At 43.9% G+C, this 19,860-nt stretch overlaps 1 protein-coding gene across 3 annotated transcripts in view; it reads left to right on the top strand.

Annotated features, from left to right (window-relative positions):
* The window catches only part of LOC147111779 (augurin-like), a 149,190-nt gene that overhangs the window by 38,027 nt on the left and 91,303 nt on the right, over nucleotides 1–19,860 (top strand). The window contains exon 1 of one of the 3 annotated variants that reach the window (XM_085999001.1): nucleotides 4,198–4,422. The exons of 1 other annotated variant lie outside the window; for it this stretch is intronic. The gene's annotated coding sequence lies outside the window, so the exon portion shown is untranslated. Of the gene's footprint in view, nucleotides 1–4,197; nucleotides 4,423–19,860 lie in introns of those variants that run through there. One more of the 3 variants, XM_085998998.1, reaches the window with a different exon arrangement.

Below are 19,860 nucleotides of genomic sequence, written 5' to 3' on the forward strand. Positions count from 1 at the left end.
GTGAGGCCGTCAGCAGTAGGCTGATATGGGTCATCCACTCAGCACTTCTGGCTGAAGATGGTTGCAAATGCTTCAGCCTTGTCTTTTGTCCTCACGTGCTGGGCTCTACTATCATTGTTAGTTGTTTAATGGTCCACCACCATTCACAACTGGATGTGGCAGGACTGCAGAGCTTTGATCTGATCCGTTGATTGTGGGATCGCTTAGCCCTGTTTATAGCATGCTCTTCCACTTTTTAGCATGCATATAATCCTGTGTTACAGCTTCCCCAGGTTGGCACCAGATTTTTAGGTACGCCTGGTGCTGCTCCTGGCATGCTGTTCTACACTCCTTATTGAACCAGGGTTGGTCCCCTGGCTTGATGGTAATGGCAGAGTGAGGGATTTGCCAGGCCATGAGGTTACAGATTGTGGTGGAATACAATTCTGCTGCTGCCGATGGCCCACAGCGCCTCTTGGATGCCCAGTTTTGAGCTCCTAGATCTGTTCTGAATCTATCCTATTTAGCACGGTGGTAGTGCCACACAACACGATGGAGGGTGTCCTCAGTGTGATGACGGGACTTCGTCTCCACAATGAGTGTGCGGTGGTCACTGCTACCAATACTGTCATGGACAGATGCATCTGCGACAGGTAGATTGGTGAGGATGAGGTCAAGTAGGTTTTTCCCCTCGTGTTGGTTCTCTCACCACCTGTCGCAGGCCCAGACTGGCAGTTATGTCCTTCAGGGCTCAGACAGCTCGGTCAGTAGTAGTGCTACCAAGTCACTGTTGGTGATGCACATTGAAGTCCCTCACCCAGAGTACATTCTATGCCCTTGCTACTCTCAGTGCTTCTTCCAAGTGGTGTTCAACATGGAGGAGTACTGATTCCTCAGCTGAGGAAGGGCAGTAGGTGGTAATCAGCAGGAAGTTTCCTTGCCCATGTTTGACCTGATGCCATGAGACTTCAAAGGATCCAGAGTCAATGTTGAAGACTCCCAGGGCCACTCCCTCCCGACTATAAACCTCTGTGGCGTCACCTCTGGGGGAGGGAGATTTCCTCTTTGTGCTATGTAACCTCATCCAGCCCTACAACCCTCAGAACTCTGCATTCCTCCTATTCTAGCCTTTTGTCCATCCCTGATTTTCTTCACCCCACCATTGGCAGCTATGCCTTCAGTTCTTTCGGCACCAAGCTCTAAAATTCCCTCCCTAAACAGCTCTGCCTCTCTACACCTCCTTCTTTAAGATGCTTCTTAAAACCAAGCTCTTTGGCTAAGCTTTTGTTTGATAACCTCCCTGTGAAGCGCCTTGGGATGTTTTACTGCAGTAAAGGCGTTATATAAATGGAAGTTGTTGTTGTTGCTACATCTAGCACACAAAGTAACTGTCCCACCACCACTGCAAATGTTAGATGTAGAAAAAATGCCCTTCATTTATCCCTTACTTTGAACAGCATAAACGTTTACTGGAGGTTATATAGAATCATAGAAATTGCAGCATATAAGGAAGTCATTGAGCCCATCATGCCTGTACCAGTGCTAACTTTTCAACAGTAGCTATCTACTGTAGTCCCACTCCCATGCCCTTTCCCATGTCCTTTGAGCTTCCTTTTCAAATACGCCGCCAATTCCTTTTTAAATGATGTTGAAGTTTTTCCCCTCACTAGCCATTCACGGTAAACCATTCCTGTTCTAATAAACTTCTGTGTATAAAAAAAAAAAAAATTCAAGCTTTTCTTCATATCTATAACTTCTCATTTCTGGTATCATTCTATTGAAATTTGACTGCATCCTTTCCATGATTCTTCTATCCTTCCTATAATAAGGCGCCTAGAATGGCATGCAATAATCCACTGTGGCCTAGCTAATATCAGATACAAATTCAACATCACTAACTTCACATCCAATGCCCCATGTATAGAACCCAGATTCCTTTTATGGCTTTTTCTACCTGCACTCCTACTCCTTGAAGATCTATATATTTGCACACCTACATCTCTCTGTTCCTCCACTCTGTTAAGAATCCAATGATTTAGGGTATGCTTCCTTTCACAGCTCTCCCAAAATATACTATTTCATATTTATTTGTATTGAATTGCACCTGCCACCTATCTGCCCACTCTGCTAACCTATTTTTTCTTGAATTCCTCCTCAGTGGGATTACAGTAGATAGCTTCCGTTGAAGAGTTAGCACTGGTACAGGCATGATGGGCTCACTGACTTCCTTCTATGCTGCAATTTCTATGAATCTATACAACCTCCAGTAAATGTTTCTGCTGTTCACAGTTTACTATGCGCCCCCCCCCCCCCCAAATAAAACATTTGATGTCATCAACACACAGTAATATAATTCCTATTGTGCCTATGTCCAAATCATTTATCTAAGTTGAAACAAGAGTCCTCAGCACAGGTCTCTGGGGCACATCATTACCTGTATCCTGCAAACTCAAAGAACTTCCATTTACCCCTACTCTGCTTTCTGTGCTAGTCCATCCTTCTACCCATGGCTACATTACCTTTAATGCCATGTGCCTCATTCTTTGTAACAAGTCATTAATGTGGCATCTTATCAAACACTTTCTGAAAATCTATAACATTCCCTTTATCTACACACTCTCTGACTTCCCCCCCAAAATTATTTAAATTAGGCATCTCTACCTTCCCTTTAGAAGTCAATGCTGACAGGTCCTGATTTGCCCTACGTGTTCATTATAGACTCTCAAATTACCCACAGCTGAGGTAAGACTAATTGACCTATTTCACAGCTTGAGCAGAGGTGTAACTTTTGATGTCCTACAGTCCTATGACACATTCTCCCATTTCCAAATATTCATTGAAAAATTATGATGCATACCATCCAGTGTCTTTTCTACTTTAAGTTCCATTAAATGTTTTAATAGTTTCCTGTATATTTAATATCCAGTGATTGGCCTCAACCCTTCTTCACTGGATGCAGAGTAACAGTGCCAAGCTATTGCCCAGCCAACCTTTTTATATCCCAAATTCTGATCAACAGCAAATTTCAACAGTGGCTTTCAGACCAAACCAGAAAACACTGTTATATCTTCTAATTGATATTGCTGTATATAAATTGAAAATATATTTCTTAGTTATAACTGTTTGAAACCTCACGACCTAAATAACATTGAAATATGTTGCTGCATCACTTGAGTGTAACATTCTTGTGGAGAACATTATGCATTTTTTTCTGGCAGTTCTAATCTTAAAGAAAAAGTTGTGTAGCAGAAACTTTTTTCAGGCAGACGTGTCCTTTTGAATCTAGATTTTATATTCTACTTGACATTAAAATACTTTATCAAAAATGTATATTATCATCAGGTGACATATAATGTGGAGTCATTTTTACTCTCCTTGTACAGTTAGAGCATATATCCCACTCTCTCAGATGTAGCTGTATTCTGCAGTCAGATGCTTCTATATTAATCAGCAATACAATTACGATCCTATGAAAGTGATGCAATATATGCAAGATATCCCAATTAACCCCACAGGATTGTTTAAAATGAAATTGTTACCTGGTGGTAGCTTACTGACATAAATGAGCATGTTACCTTGTGATCTATAGGGCTGACGAAGCATTAGGTTCTGCATGTTCAGTTTTCAGAGAAACTGGAGACTTTTCTGTGCAAATTGCAGCCCGCCACATGATTGCATATCCCTTTTGGCCTGATCTAATACAGTTTGTCTGATAATGAGAAGTCATTTTGTTGGCTAAAGAATTAAGCAATTTAAATAGCACAGCCAAGTGGCAATTGTGTGTTAAAATTGAATTATCAGACAATTTGAATTAAGAGGAGTAGACTGTGTGTGTTTAACTTAGTGAAGGTATCTTCATATTTATGCAACTGTGTGTCTGGTTATTTGAATATTAATGAAAAACCACAGTTAAGCAAAACTAGAAAGATCAAAAATGGGATATTTTGCTGACAAGTCATATATTCAGCGAACATTCATTTCAGACTGCAAATCTGTTACTGATTTTTGTTAATAGAAACCACTTGCTGTATTGTCAAATTCTTTATGGTACACATCACACAGACATCTGTTTGCAATTTATAGCAGCTTGAAAATTATTCTGTTTAAATTGAAAGCATTCCCAATTCTGTCAGTCTTATTTAACGCTCGTTGTCAGACTCCTAATGTAGGATTTGTTAGATGACTAATAAAAGTTCCTTTCTATGTGACTCATCATTAGCCTAACTGATTCTGCTGTTGAATTTTTGTTCTGCCTCTAGATATAGTGTTCACTTCAGACTCGGCTTGCTAGGCTAGGTTAGACTGGACTGTGCTAAATAGAATAAGGAACAGTCTGTTCTCTTTTGCTGCAGACTGAATATCTGTTTTTCTCCACACGCTTGAATATCTGTTTTTCTCCACACGCTTGGAAGGGGAAAGAAAAGAACGCTTGTCCTGTCAAAGGTAAACTGAATGAATTGAAAAACAAAAATTATTTTAGGGGTTTAAGGTTGCCAGCTGGTCCAAGTGTGATTTTTCTTTTGTTTACAATAGAACAGTAAAACTATTTTATATTTAGCTCACAAAGGACATTATCTCAAGGAAATGAACATTGTGCTGTCTTTCTAGAAACCTGATGGACCAGTAGAAGATTTATAGAGAATATAATTTGTAGATGTGCTCTCCTAAAATTCTAGTATTTTAAGGTTCAAAGCTCAATGTACTTTTGAGCTAACTTAAAGCTTTTGTAAAATTGTGTATCTTTCATTTTTTTAACACTTAATAACGCATGCACTGTTATTTAATTTTGTTTAACACTTCAACTGTTTAACAGGATATTTTTAAAGTGCATGAGGAAAATGTTTTAAATGTCAATAAAAGCTTTATTAAAATGTGTTCAGTTTCCTTAGCCGAATCTTAATTTTATGTTTTTTACCCAATACATAGATAAAAGAAACTACTGAATTAATTTCCCATGACAAGTATTTAATTTCCCGAGCTGCAAGCTTGCCGTGTTTATTTAGACACGTTGATATTTGGATTAAGTGAAGCCAAATTCTGAAGCCATCACGTCAAAATTTATAATAGGGCTGGTTGTATTGTTGGTTCTCCAATGAAATTATTTCAATAAGCTAATAGCAGCATAACTTAATGGCACTTATTTCCTTTATTTGCCTGATTGATCATGTTTATTTTGACCTCATCTGACGTCTGTGGTACAATCCACAGTAGAGAGAATAGAATTTTCTTTTAGTATGTGGTTAGCACATGTCTCTAATATGCAGCAGAAAATTAAGAACTTGCATTTATATGGTGCCTATCGGGTCCACAGGATGTCCCAAAGCACTTAACAAACCCTAGCAACATGGATAAACAAGAACAAAAAAAAAAGACATTTGCTATTATTAATTGTTACATTTGCAGAGGCCTGGGAACAGCTTTTATGCCAGTCCTCTGGGTGCAATGTTTTATGATAGCAGATAAACCAAAGAATGGGTGAAAAGATAGCAAAGAATTGGGGCAAGGAAATAACACTCTATATATGGATCGGTAGATTAACTATTCAAAAAAAGTCTTCCTAATTCAGTTTATTTTAGTGTCTCTTTTTTCATTTTTGCTCTTGTGATTTGAAACTTGGCCATTATAGATGGTACATGGAGAGGATGCATAGGAATCAGGGGAAGGTAACCTTAACAACAGGCAATGACTATCTCCAACAAGCGAGAGTCTAACCACCACCCCTTGACATTCAACGGCAATACCATCGCCGAATCCCCCACCATCAACATCCTGGGGGGTCACCATTGACCAGAAACTTAACTGGACCAGCCACATAAATACTGTGGCAACAAAAGCAGGTTGGAGGCTAGGTATTCTGCGGCGAGTGTCTCACCCCCTGACTCCCCAAAGCCTTTCCACCATCTACAAGGCACAAGTAAGGAGTGTGATGGAATCCTCTCCACTTGCCTGGATGAGTGCAGCTCCAACAACATTCAAGAAGCTCGACACCATCCAGGACAAAGCAGCCCACTTGATTGGCACCCCATCCACCACCTTAAACATTCACTCTCTCCACCACCGGCGTGCCGTGGCTGCAGCGTGTGCCATCTACAAGATGCACTGCAGCAACTCGCAGCACCTCCCAAACCCGCAACCTCTTCCACTTAGAAGGACAAGGGCAACAGGCTCATGGGAACACCACCACCTCCAAGTTCCCCTCCAAGTCACACACCATCCTGACTTGGAAGTATATTGCCGATCCTTCGTCGTTGCTGAGTCAAAATCCTGGAACTCCCTACCTAACAGCACTGTGGGAGTACCTTCATCACATGGACTGCAGTGGTTCAAGAAGGCGGCTCACCACCACCTTCTCAAGGGCAATTAGGGAGGGACAATAATGCTGGCCTTGCCAGCGATGCCCACATCCCATAAACAATTTTTTTTTTTTTTTTTTAAGTCCCAACTTTCTTGGCAAACTTATTAAAAGGAGAAACTTTAACTCCAGCCCACTATAGAATATTTGCAGGAACTTTTGCCCTATGTTAAAACTATTGTAACATTTGCATTTTATGAAGCCTGTGATCCAGAGGGTAGAATTTCCATTCCAGTAACACCAGTGTGGAACAGGTACCGTAACATTGGGTGATAATGTGCAATTCCCATGGATTTCTGCTAACTGTGTGCCATATGACATCTTTTGATCTTTTTATGAGCAAAATCCTCATGTCAGTATGAAAATCTATGCGAATGATATTGAGGTTATTGCTGATGTGTTTCTGTGACATTCTTGTAGGGAATGCGGTGAGTTTAGATCATTTATTTGAAATGAAATTGACACTCAGGATAAGGCACATTTGGACTGAGAAGTGACATTTAAAGGGACCACTTTGGACCATATATAAAAATGGACTGGAAATCTAGGTTTAAGACCGATCAATTATTCATAGTTTTTTTTGCAGGTATGGTTCTGTCTGCACTAAGATTCCATATGTGCAGTTTCCAGCAGGGTTCCCTGGACAATGATTCAGAGGGAAAAGTCTGAATTTTTTTTACCCCATCTGCACAGTCCAAAGATACTATTACTATCGTGAAGATAAGCTAACTCAACATAAACTAGGGACCAAACCTGGGCTCTTCTTGATCTGTATGACTCAGTACCACAACGCATGCTGCATTTATCCACCAGTGGTTGAATTATCTCTTCAAACACAACAATCACTTGTTCAACGTCAGCTGGACGGTTTACCTTTTAATTTCTGTTTAGAATACCTTAAGCTGTAAAATTTATGTACTTCCTCACCTCAATTACTATAGTCTATTTTCTAATAAGGGTAATTAGTGATACCCTGCTTACTGGGCTTAAAAGGCAATAAATATGAATAATTTTACCATTCTTAAAAATTACTTTGTGTTCATATTCCTACCATTTGCTGCACACACTAAAACCTGCAAAATATCCTTCAGATTGTAACCGTATGTAGAGCTTCTCTTTAACTTTCCTAGTAGTTGACCTGTATCTTAAATAGTCGGGTGGCAATGTTCCAGTCCATGCTAATTGTTTCAGATTTTGCTAACAGTAGTTGGTCCAGTGTACAGATGTTTTTGCTTGACTCATAAGCTATTTAGTTTATTAAAACAGTACTGGATTTGTGTATCAATTCAGGCCAATCTGATGTTCATTTGTAAGCTCCAAACTGGCCTGGGTCCATAACCAGTTCAGCCTTTTGCACAATGGTTTTCCCTTTATCTATCTTTGGCTGCTAGCTAGGAGGGGGGGGGAACTGTGTGAGAGGAAAGCAGGAGCAGATCAGGGCAGTGGCATCCTCTTTCCTCCCCCCCACCCCCCTCCCTATTTGCTGACTTGTGAAATTTAGAAACTAGCAGCAACAGTTCTCCAGAGAGTAGGAGTCAGGCAGCTGAAAGTTCTGCCAATGGTGGGGCAAAGAGAAGGGAGGCTGCTGGAGGCTGGAATCAGAGGAACTGGTATGTTTCGGGAGTGGGGGTGAAGGGAGAATATAGGGCTGGAGGAGGTTGAGAAGATAGGATTGGATGAGACCATGGAGGGATTTAAAGACAAGGGCCTAGAAATTCGATACCTGTGTGCCGGCCATTACCGCTGAGTTGGTGCAAAATAATGGCAGCTGCCTCGCTTCGTGCCGCCTCCGGAGCGTGACACAGTGGCTGCCATTTTAGTAAGGGCCATAGCGCTGCCGCTAACGCCGCTGGCCTCTGAAATGTAAATGAGCAGAGTGTGACGTCAATCAGCACGCAATGCCAACTTGATGCCACGTCTGCAAACTTCGCCATTTTCAGCCTGTTTAACGCCAGGTCCTAAGCATGCTCAGTAAAGCGTGTGTGAAGCAGCCCTGCAGAGATGTTGTCAGCGCTTCTTAAAGCATCACATCATTCAGGTAAGTTTGGATTTAAGCTTTTGGACTTTAAAAAAAATATTTTATTGAAGTAGTGGCTTGGTGCAACAGATGATAAAAGTTTTTCAAGTGTGCAGGGAGTGCTGCTGGATGCTTGCAAGACTTCAGATGGCAAAGGAAGGCCTCTGAGAAGACAAAAATTGCTGGAAATACTCAGCAGGTCAAGTAGCATCCGTGGAGAGAGAAACAGAGTTCACGTCTCGGGTCGAGATGTTGCCTGACCAGCTGAGTATTTCCAGCATTTTCTGCTTTTAGTTCAGATTGCCAGCATCTGCACACCAAGGGAAGAGAAGGAAGCAGAAGAGGAGGAAGGATGCAACCCAGTGAGCCCCTTTCTGGCTGGGATATCTGGGATGGAATCATCCTCCTGTGGTACCAGTGACCACAACCTCAATTCTTCTTTCAACATTTGTCCCACACCTTACCTTCCCTCTTACTGACCATCACAACATCCTCTTTGTCACAATGCTAAAATAAAAGCCACCACAAAGCAAACTTTCCAATCACCCTTGTGCATTCCCTTTGTGACTGTCTTGTGTATGTCTTTGCCTATCCTACTGATGTCACACTGTGCTACTCCAGTGGCTGGTGGAAAGCTGCTGACTTTCAGTGGGGGACACTGCAGATGGCCTTGCTGGTTGACCTCGAGGAGCTGGTGGCTGAGTGTGTCAAATCGAGTGACCATGTTTCTTCTTCTCTTTCTCCTTCTCCTCCTCATCCTCGAGCAAGAGCTGCATGCTTACACCGTGCGCACCTTGTAAATCAGAAGATATTGTGGGATGAAGGGTAGTGGGATGTGAGAAGAAGGATAACGTATGAAGATACCAGCACCTTGTATCCTTTCATCCCCACTGCTGGCATGGGCTCAGACATGCCCCTGCCAAGAATGGCCAGCACCACCTCCTTCAAGGGGGTGAAGTGAAGCTTGGAATTGGAGGTGTGCCTCGTGTTTGGTACAGATTGTTGGTAGGTGAGTGATTGAGGGTGGGTCATGCAATGAGCAGTGTGTGAGTTTAGTGGTGCAATTGGCTTTTGAAGATGCATTCACTGACCTTGAACACTGGTCTGAGGTCATGAAGCTTCTTTGGCCACTGGAGCCAGGTCGTGACAGCCTCGGTGATCTGGTCCCACATCATTCATTCTGGAGGGCCTCCTGGCTCCTGTGGATAGAGGACCTCTTTTGCAGTGTTGACGCCCTGCAGAAAGTTGGAGTGCTGTGTGCGAGAGTCTGGGTGTCCCTTCCCTGGCTTGTTGAACCATTTGTGTAAGCGCTAAAGCACATTTACCATTTTTTAACATCCGAAAGTCAGATCAGCTTTAAGACTGCCATTTTGGAATTACTTTTAATGTTTTTTTTCCAGAAGGCAGGGTCAAACAGGACTCTGAAGTTGTGAACCGTCTAGTTGTGAAACGATGGCTAGGGAGGGAGATGGGAGTCAATGGCAAGGAACCAGAATTTATGGCAGGGGCTGAAGGCGATGGCTTCGATCTTCCCATTGGATGAGGAATCAGAGAGATAGTGGAGAAATAGAGATGTGTGGAAACTTTTTTATATTCATTCATGGGATGTGGGTGTTGCCCATCCCTAATTGCCCTTGAGAAAGTGGTGGTGAGCCACCTTCTTGAATACAACTGAGTGGCTTGCTAGGCCATTTCAGAGGGCAGTTAAGAGTGAACCACATTGCTGTGGATCTGGAGTCACATATAGGCCAGACCGGATGAGGATGGCAGATTTCCTTCCCAAAAGGACATTAGTGAACCCAATGGGTTTTTACGACAATCCGATAGTTTCATGGTCACCATTACTGATAGTTTTTTTTATTCCAGATTTATTTAATTAACTGAATTTAAATTCCACAGCTGCCGTGGTGGGATTTGAATTTGTGTCTCTGGATCATTAGTCCAGACCTCTGGATTACTAAGGTCATCGACCTGAAACATTAACTCTGTTTCTCTCTTCACAGATGTTGCCTGACCTGAGTTTCTCCAGCATTTTCTGTTCTTGCCTCTGGATTACTAGTCCAGTAACGTAATTGTAATGTATATACCTTTAAGGGGGGAACTATCTTTTACAGCTCATGTATACTGTAGTACCGGCAGTGACCACACCTGTACATAGCCCTGAGTAGTAATCTGTACAGATCAGTTCCACTGTGAGCCACGTTGAGTAAACACCTGTTGTACCGTTCTCCGCAGTCTGTGTCTTATTATACATGGACACAACATTGGCGACGAGGCAAGTTCGAACCTACCTGCAACTCTGCATCACCTCCCGGGGATTCGTTCCTGGAGATCAGTGGATTGGAGGTCAAGGCCAGAGACTCGGGCGTCGACCACGGGCAACCGCCCAGTCATCCAGCAGAGACTCGAATTGCAGGGGAGGCTATCGAGAGCCAGGCTTGGCTTTCCAGTCGAGGTGGTCCAGCGAAACGGGCTGGCAACAGGTAGTGCGCAGACCCTTCTCGGACAGCGGCGGGCTAGAGCCCGACCGAGCGGCACAGCACAGGGCACAGCCGGTGTTTAGGGGCTGAGCAGCGTCGGAGAGAGGGAGAGAGAGATGCGCAGAAACATACAGGGTGCCGCCATTGCCATGAGAACCGCCAGGAGCGGCGTAGGAAAGCGCGGGAGACGCCATTTTACGTCATTGGGAGACGCCATTTTAAACCACACCCAAAATTCCGAAGAGTGGCAGTATCATCGTATTTGACAATGAAGTCGAAGATTGGACTACATATGTCGAACGAATAGAGGTGTACTGCAAGACAAATGAGGTGTCAGATGACAAGAAAGCGTCGGTATTGTTCAATTTAATGGGTGCAAAGACGTATGGTTTATTACGAAATCTAGTAACCCCAACGAAGCCAATGGAAAAGAGTTTTGAAGACATAGTAATGATACTAAAGGAACATTTAAACCCCACACCGCTGCTGATAGCAGAAAGATTCAAGTTTCACAAACGGAACCAGCATAAGGATGAAAGCAAGGATGATTATTTAACAGAATTGCGCAAACTATCGAAACAGTGCCAGTTTGGAGCGGGACTGGCAGATACCTTAAGGGACAAGTTTGTGTGTGGGCTTCAAAGTGAAGGAACCCAAAAACGGCTTTTATCTGAAAAGGACCTTACGCTGGAAAAGGCTTTCAGCATTGCGGTATCATATGAAGCAGCAGCACGGGGCGCTGCAGAGATACAACAGAGACTGCAAGAATATGGCACAAACGAAATGTCATATGGAACAGAGGAGTGCTATCGCTGCGGCAGAACAACACACGACCAGAATGATTGCTGGTTCAAAGACAAAGTGTGCAGACAGTGTGGAAAAGTAGGACACATAGCACAAGTCTACAGGCCGGGAAAGAAAACCAGCAATAAGAAACCTACCAAAGAAAAGTACAAGAAGGTACATAAGATGACGGAGAATAGTTCAGACAAACAAAAGAGTGATAACGACTCCGAAAGCAGGGAACTGAGTTGTCTGAAACTACATAATGTGATCACAACGGAGGATCACCGAACCATTTGGGTCACTCTCAAGATAGCAGGAGTCCAGGTAAAGATGGAATTGGAATGTGAAGAGAAAAAGATTGGTGAAGTCAAGCGTAGGTCCCTTGCAGTCAGAATCGGGGGAATTTATAATGGGGAACAAAGAAATGGCAGACCAACTAAATACATATTTTGGTTCTGTCTTCACAAAGGAGGACACAAATAACCTCCCAGAAATACCGGGGAACATAGGGTCTGATGAAAGGGTGGAACTGAAAGAAATCAGTATTTGTAGGGAAATGGTGTTAGGAAAATTGATGGGACTGAAGGCCGATAAATCCCCCAGGGCCTGATGATCTACATCACAGGGTACTTAAGGAAGTGGCCCTAGAAATAGTAGATGCATTGCTGGTCATCTTCCAGAACTCGATAGACTCTGGAACAGTACCCATGGATTGGAGGGTAGCTAATGTTACCCCACTATTCAAAAAAGGTGGCAGAGAAAAAGCGGGGAATTATAGACCGGTAAGGCTGACATCGGTAGTGGGGAAAATGCTAGAGTCCATTATAAAAGATGTAATAGCAGAGCACTTGGAAAGCAGTGACAGGATCGGACAAAGTCAACATGGATTTACAAAAGGTAAATCATGCTTGACTAATCTACTGGAATTTTTTGAGGATGTAACTGGTAAAATAGATAAGGGAGAACCAGTGGATGTGGTGTTTTTGGACTTTCAGAAGGCTTTGGATAAGGTCCCACATAAGAGATTAGCATGCAAAATTAAGGCACATGGGATTGGGGGCAAGGTATTGACTTGGATAGAGAACTGGTTGGCGGACAGAAAGCAAAGAGTTGGAATAAATGGGTCGTTTTCCGAGTGGCAGGCAGTGACTAGTGGGGTACCGCAAGGATCGGTCCTAGGACCCCAGCTGTTCACTATATATTAATGATCTGGATGAGGGAATTGGATGTAATATCTCCAAATTTGCAGACGACACAAAGCTGGGTGGGAGGGTATGCTGCAAGGAGGATGTCATGAAACTCCAGTACGATTTGGACAGGTTAGGTGATTGGGCAGAAACATGGCAAATGCACTATAATGTGGATAAATGTGAGGTTATCCACTTTGGTGGCAAAAACAGGAAGGCACATTATTATTTGAATGGCAATAGATTGGGAGAAGGGGAAGTGCAAAGAGACCTGGGTGTTCTTGTGCACCAGTCGCTGAAGGTAAGTATGCAGGTGCAGCAGGCGGTTAAGAAGGCAAATGGTATGTTGGCCTTCGTAGCAAGAGCGTTCGAGTACAGGAACAAGGATGTCTTGTTACAGTTGTACAGGGCCTTGGTGAGACCGCACCTTGAGTATTGTGTGCAGTTTTGGTCACCTTATCTGAGGAAGGACGTTCTTGCCATGGAAGGAGTTCAGCGAAGATTCACCAGGCTGATACCTGGGATGGCAGGAATGACGTATGAGGAGAGATTGTGTCGATTGGGCTTATACTCACTGGAGTTTAGAAGATTGAGAGGGGATCTCATCGAAACCTATAAAATTCTGTCAGGCCTGGACAGACTAGATGCTGGAAGGATGTTCCCGATGGTCGGGGAGTCCAGAACCAGGGGTCATAGTCTAAGGATAAGGGGTAGGACATTTAGGACTGAAATGAGGAGGAATTTCTTCACCCAGAGAGTGGTGAACCTGTGGAACTCTCTGCCACAGACGGCGGTGGAGGCCAGTTCATTAAATATATTCAAGAAAGAGTTGGATATATTTCTTGAGGCTAAAGGGATCAAGGGATATGGGGAGAAGGCAGGGACAGGGTACTGAATTTGAATGATCAGCCATGATCTCATTGAATCCAAAGATGTGCGGGTTAGGTTGATTGGCTATGATAAATTGACCCTTAGTGTTAGGGGGATTAAATACATGGGGTTACGGGGATAGGGTGGGATATGTGTCGGTGCAGGCTCGATGGGCCGAAATGGCCTCTATCTGCACTGTGGGGTTTCTGTGATTCTGTGAATGGCAGAGCAGGCTCGAAGGGCCGAATGGCCTACTCCTGCTCCTATCTTACATGTTTCTATGACACAGGATCAGCCCTAACAGTCATAAACCGACGGGACTACGAGCGGCTATTCTCACACATACACTTGAGAGACACAAAAATTATTTTGAAGACGTACACGGGGCAAAAAGTCTACCCCAAAGGAAAAATAAGGGTGACCATTATATATAACGGTAAGGAAACACCAAAACTAGACCTGTATGTATTACAAGATGGAGGACCACCATTACTGGGACGTGAATGGTTCCGGAAAATACAACTGGATTGGCATTCCATACAGGCACTGACTGTGGCTGACAAAAAAGATGACGACGTCACACCTGGGCGACTGTCAAAGATCCTAACTGACGCGAAAGAAGTGTTCCAGCAAGGACTCAGTACACTAAAAGGCATGACGGCGACGATTAAAATTGAAGAAAACGCAAGCCCAAAATTTTTTAAGGCCAGGCCGGTACCTTATGCGATCCGCCCAGCTGTCGAAGCAGAGCTGGAGAGTCTGGAACGTTCAGGTGTACTGTCCAAGGTAGACTGGAGCAAGTGGGATACACCCATCGTCCCTGTGATGAAAAAGTCATTGAGCTGCACGCCTGGGGAACCAAGGAAGTTTCGCATCTGTGGGGACTTTAAGGTAACAGTGAACCCGGTCCTTCACACCATACAATATCCACTTCTGCGGATTGAAGATATTTTCGCCTCGCTATCTGGAGGGAAACGCTTCACTAAGATTGATCTGGCCTAGGCGTATCTGCAAATGGAGGTAGAAGAAGCATCAAAAAAATACCTCACAATCAACACCCCTAAAAGTCTCTACCAATACAACCAGCTGGTATTCGGGGTAGCATCAGCTCCGGCTATTTGGCAGAGGGCAATGGAACAAGTCCTGCAAGGGATCCCAGGGACCCAGTGTTATTTGGACGACATCCTGGTCACGGGCGAAAATGACAGTGATCACCTTGCCAACCTGGAGCAGGTGCTCACTAGATTGCAGGAATATGGGCTCTGAGCTAAACGCCCCAAATGCGAGTTTTTTAGAAAACGGATCTCGTATTGTGGCCATGTTATCGATAAAGAGGGGTTTCATAAGTCCCCAGAGAAGATTGAGGCAGTAGTCAAGGCTCCAGCACCGGAAAATGTTTCACAACTGAGGTCGTCCCTCGGGCTGGTAAACTACTGCCATAAGTTCTTGCAAAATTTATCTACAATACTACACCCACTGAACACCCTACTGCAAACTGGGGTGCCATGGAAGTGGACTGACAAATGCAGATGAGCTTTCCAGAAGAGCAAAACACTAATCACATCGAAAGAGGTATTGGCCCATTACAACTCAGCATTACCAATTCGGTTGGCATGTGATGCGTCACCCTACGGCATTGGAGCGGTGCTGTCGCACAAATTCTCGGACGGCTCAGAGAGGCCAATAGCCTTTGCGTCACGATCACTAACCTCAGCCCAGCGTAACTACGCCCAGATTGACAGGGAGGCCCTCAGCCTAGTGGGGGGAGTGAAAAAGTTCAATCACTATCTGCACGGGCAGAAATTCACCTTGCTGACTGATCACCAGCCTCTTGTCTCCATTTTTAATCCGAAGAAGGGCGTTCCGGTGATGACTGCGCAACGACTGCAAAGATGGTCACTTTTTCTAGGGGCGCAACACTATGAGATTGAATATAAGGGCACGAAACAGCATGGAAATGCTGATGGGCTACCACGCCTGTCACTGCCTACTGCGGAGGAAGAACCAGCAGTGGATCCTGTCGAAATATTCCATTCGACTATAGTTGAATACCTACCGGTAACTAACGCTTGTATCGAAAGGGAAACTTGAAATGACCCGACACTGTCTCGGGTATATGATTTGACGGTGAAGGGATGGCCAGCACATGGCGACTCACTGTTGCCAGCATTCTCGACAAGGAGAGAACAGCTGTCAGTGTGCCGGGGGACATTGATGTGTGGATCCCGAGTGGTAATTCCACCCAAGTTAAGGGAGAGAGTGCTCAATGAGCTTCATGAGGGTCATCTGGGAGGGGTAAAAATGAAAAGCCTAGCCAGGGCTTATGTGTGGTGGCCGGGAATTGATAAACAAATCGAGGACCTGACCAAGAGCTGCTCAGGTTGCCAGAAAGTCCAAAATGCACCACCACAGGCCCCTCTACACCCATGGGAGTGGCCCTCATCTCCATGGCAACGGGTGCATATTGATTTTGCTGGTCCATTCATGGACTTAATGTTCTTAATAGCCGTGGATGCGCACTCGAAATGGTCTGAGGTCATCAAAATGTCCTCCACCACAATGGAGAAAACTATTGCAGTCCTACGGACCATTTTTGCCAGGAATGGCTTGCTAGAACAGATTTGCTCCGACAACGGACCACAGTTTGTGTCCGAAGAGTTCCGGAGGTTCTTGAATAAGAATGGGGTAAGGCATTACACATCCGCCCCGTATCATCCAGCCACAAATGGATTGGCTGAGAGGTTCGTACAAACCTTTAAGAAGGCAATAAAGGCTATGTACAATGACAACATTCCGCTGCAGCACAAGGTGGACAATTTCCTGTTCGCCTACCGGAATGCGACACATGCAGTCACCAACCAGGGCCCAGCCATGATTTTCTTTAACCGAAGGTTAAGATCTCGCCTGGATTTGCTCAGACCAAACGTATGAAGAGATGTTGAGAGTAAGTAATTCCAGCACATCCATGAGAAGCCAACAAGGAGCTTCAATGTAGGGCAACCAGTCTTGGCCCGCGACTACCGAACAGAAAAATGGCAGCCAGGAACGATATGCACACGGCAGGGCCCACTAATGTACACAGTGGACGTTGGGGAGAGCATCGTGAGATGCCATGCTGACCAGATCCTAGAGTCACAGGAACAAGTCAACCCCATGCCTCGCCCATACGTACCTGGTGATGAACCCGACGTACAGGTCGCATCTACCCCAGAAACAGTAGCATCGGAAGCTGATGAACCAACCGACGACGGGGCCAGAATCGCCACCGCACTAAGAGCAAGACACTCGGGAAAGGCACTATCCAGAAAGGATCAGGAAGCCTCCCCAAAGACTGAATATATAAATAGACTATTTTCAGCTAATGTTGCATGTTAAAAGTGTTAATTGTAATTAGTTTGATATTTAATTGTTAAATGAGTGTTGTGGTACTGTTAATCTAAAAGGGGAGGAATTGTAATGTATATACCTTTAAGGGGGGAACTATCTTTTACAGCTCATGTATACTGTAGTACCGGCAGTGACCACACCTGTATATAGTCCTGAGTAGTAATCTGTACAGATCAGTTCCATTGTGAGCCACGTTGAGTAAACACCTGTTGTACCGTTCTCCTGCAGTCTGTGTCTTATTATACACGGACACAACAGTAACCACTATGCTACCATACCATAAAATAATGGGACTAAAAGATGACAAGTCCCCTGGACCAGATGGCCTGCATCCCAGGGTCTTAAAAGAAGTGGCTGCAGAGATAGTTGATGCATTGGTTGCAATATACCAAAATTCCCTGGATTCTGGAGCGGTCCCAGCAGATCGGAAAACCGCAAATGTAACACCCCTATTTAAGAAAGGAGGGAGACAGAAAACAGGAAACTATAGATCAGTTAGCCTAACGTCCTTCATTAAGGAAGCAGTAGCAGGGCATTTGGAAAATCATAATGCAGTCAAGCAGAGTCGGCATGATTTTATGAAAGGGAAATCATGTTTAACAAACTTGCTGGAGTTCTTTGAGGAGGTAACAAGCAGGGTGGACAAAGGTGAACCAGTGGATGTGTATTTAGATTTCCAGAAAGCACTCGATAAGGTGCCACATAAAAGATTACTGCATAAGATAAGAGCTCACGGAATTGGGGGTAATATATTAGCATGGATAGAGAATTGGCTAACTAACAGAAAGCAGAGAGTCGGGATAAATGGGTCATTTTCCGGTTGGCAAATGGTAACTAGTGGGGTGCCAATGGGATCGGTGCTGGGACCTCAACTATTTACAATCTACATCAATGACTTGGACGAAGGGACCGAGTGTAATGTAGCCAAGTTTGCGGATGATACAAAGATGGGTGGGAAAGCAAGTTGTGCAGAGGACTCAAAGAACCTGCAAAGGGATATAGACAGGCTAAGTGAGTGGGCAAACATTTGGCAGATGGAGTATAATGTGGGAAAGTGCGAAGATATACACTTTGGAAGGAAAAATAAAAAAGCAAATTATTATTTAAATGGAGAGAGACTACAAAATGCTACAGTTCAGAGGGACCTGGGGGTCCTTGTGCATGAAACACAAAAAGTTAGCATGCAGGTACAGCAAGTAATCAAAAAGGCAAATGGAATGTTGGCCTTTATTTCAAAGGAGTTGGAGTATAAAAGCAGGGAAGTCCTGCTACAACTGTAAAGGATATTAGTGAGACCACACCTTCAGTATTGCATACAGTTTTGGTCTCCTTATGTAAGGAAGGATATACTTGCATTGGAGGCAGTTCAAAGATGAGTCACTAGGTTAATTCCAGAGATGAGGGGGTTAACTTATGAGGAAAGGTTGAGCAGGCTGGGCCTATACTCATTGGAATTTAGAAGAATGAGAGGTGATCTTATTGAAACATATAAGATACTGAGGGGGCATGACAAGGTAGATGCAGAGAGGCTGTTTCCCCTTGTGGGGAAATATAGAATGTGGGGGCAAAGTTTTAGAATAAAGGGTCGCCCTTTTAGAACTGAGATGAGGAGGAATTTCTTCTCTGAGGGTTGAGACGCGTGCAATAAGGGCACATAGTTATCATGGGTGACTTTAATCTACATATAGTTTGGGCTAACCAAATTAGTAACAATACTGTGGAGGAGGAATTCCTAGAGTGTTTACGGGATGGTTTCCTGGACCAATATGTCGAGGAACCAACTAGAGATCAGGCCATCTTAGACTGGGTATTATGTAATGAGAAAGGATTAATTAGCAATCTTATTGTGCGAGGCCCCTTGGGGAGGAGCGATCATAATATGATAGAATTCTTCATTAAAATGGAGAGTGAAGTAGTTGACTCAGAGACAAGGGTCCTGAATTTAAATAAAGGAAACTACATTGGTATGAGGCACGAGTTGGCTAGGATGGATTGGGGAATGTTACTTCAAGGGTTGACAGTGGATAGGCAATGGCAAACATTTAAAGATCGTATGGATGAAGTACAGAATTTGTTCATCCCTGTTTGGCATAAAAATAAAACAAAAATGGTGACTCAACTGTGGCTAACAAGGGAAATTAGGGATAGCATAAGTTCCAGGGAGAGGACATATAATTTGCCCAGAAAAAGCAGCAAACCTGAGGATTGGGAGCAGTTTAGGATTCAGCAAAGGAGGACAAAAGGATTAATTAAGAGGGGGGAAAATAGATTATGAGAGTAAGCTTTCAGGGAACATAAAAACTGACTGTAAAAGCTTCTATAGATATGTGAAGAGAAAAAGATTGGTGAAGTCAAGCATAGGTCCCTTGCAGTCAGAATCAGGGGAATTTATAATGGGGAACAAAGAAATGGCAGACCAATTAAATACATACTTTGGTACTGTCTTCACAAAGGAGGACACAAATAACCTCCCAGAGATGTCGGGGAACATAGTGTCTAATGAGAGGGAGGAATTGAATGAAATCAGTATTTGTAGGGAAATGGTGTTAGGGAAATTGACGGGATTGAAGGCCGATAAATCCCCAGGGCCTGATAATCTACATCCGAGGGTACTTAAGGAAGTGGCCCTAGAAATAGTAGATGCATTGCTGGTCATCTTCCAAAATTCTATAGACTCTGGAACAGTTCCCATGGATTGGAGGGTAGCTAATGTTACCCCACTATTTAAGAAGGGTGGTAGAGAGAAAATGGGGAATTATAGACCGGTAAGCCTGACTTCGGTATTGGGGGAAATGCTAGAGT

This window comes from Somniosus microcephalus, chromosome 10 (genome assembly GCF_052327205.1).
Source record: "Somniosus microcephalus isolate GS21.2 chromosome 10, FLI_Smic_1.0, whole genome shotgun sequence".
NCBI classification, from domain to species: Eukaryota; Metazoa; Chordata; class Chondrichthyes; order Squaliformes; family Somniosidae; genus Somniosus; species Somniosus microcephalus.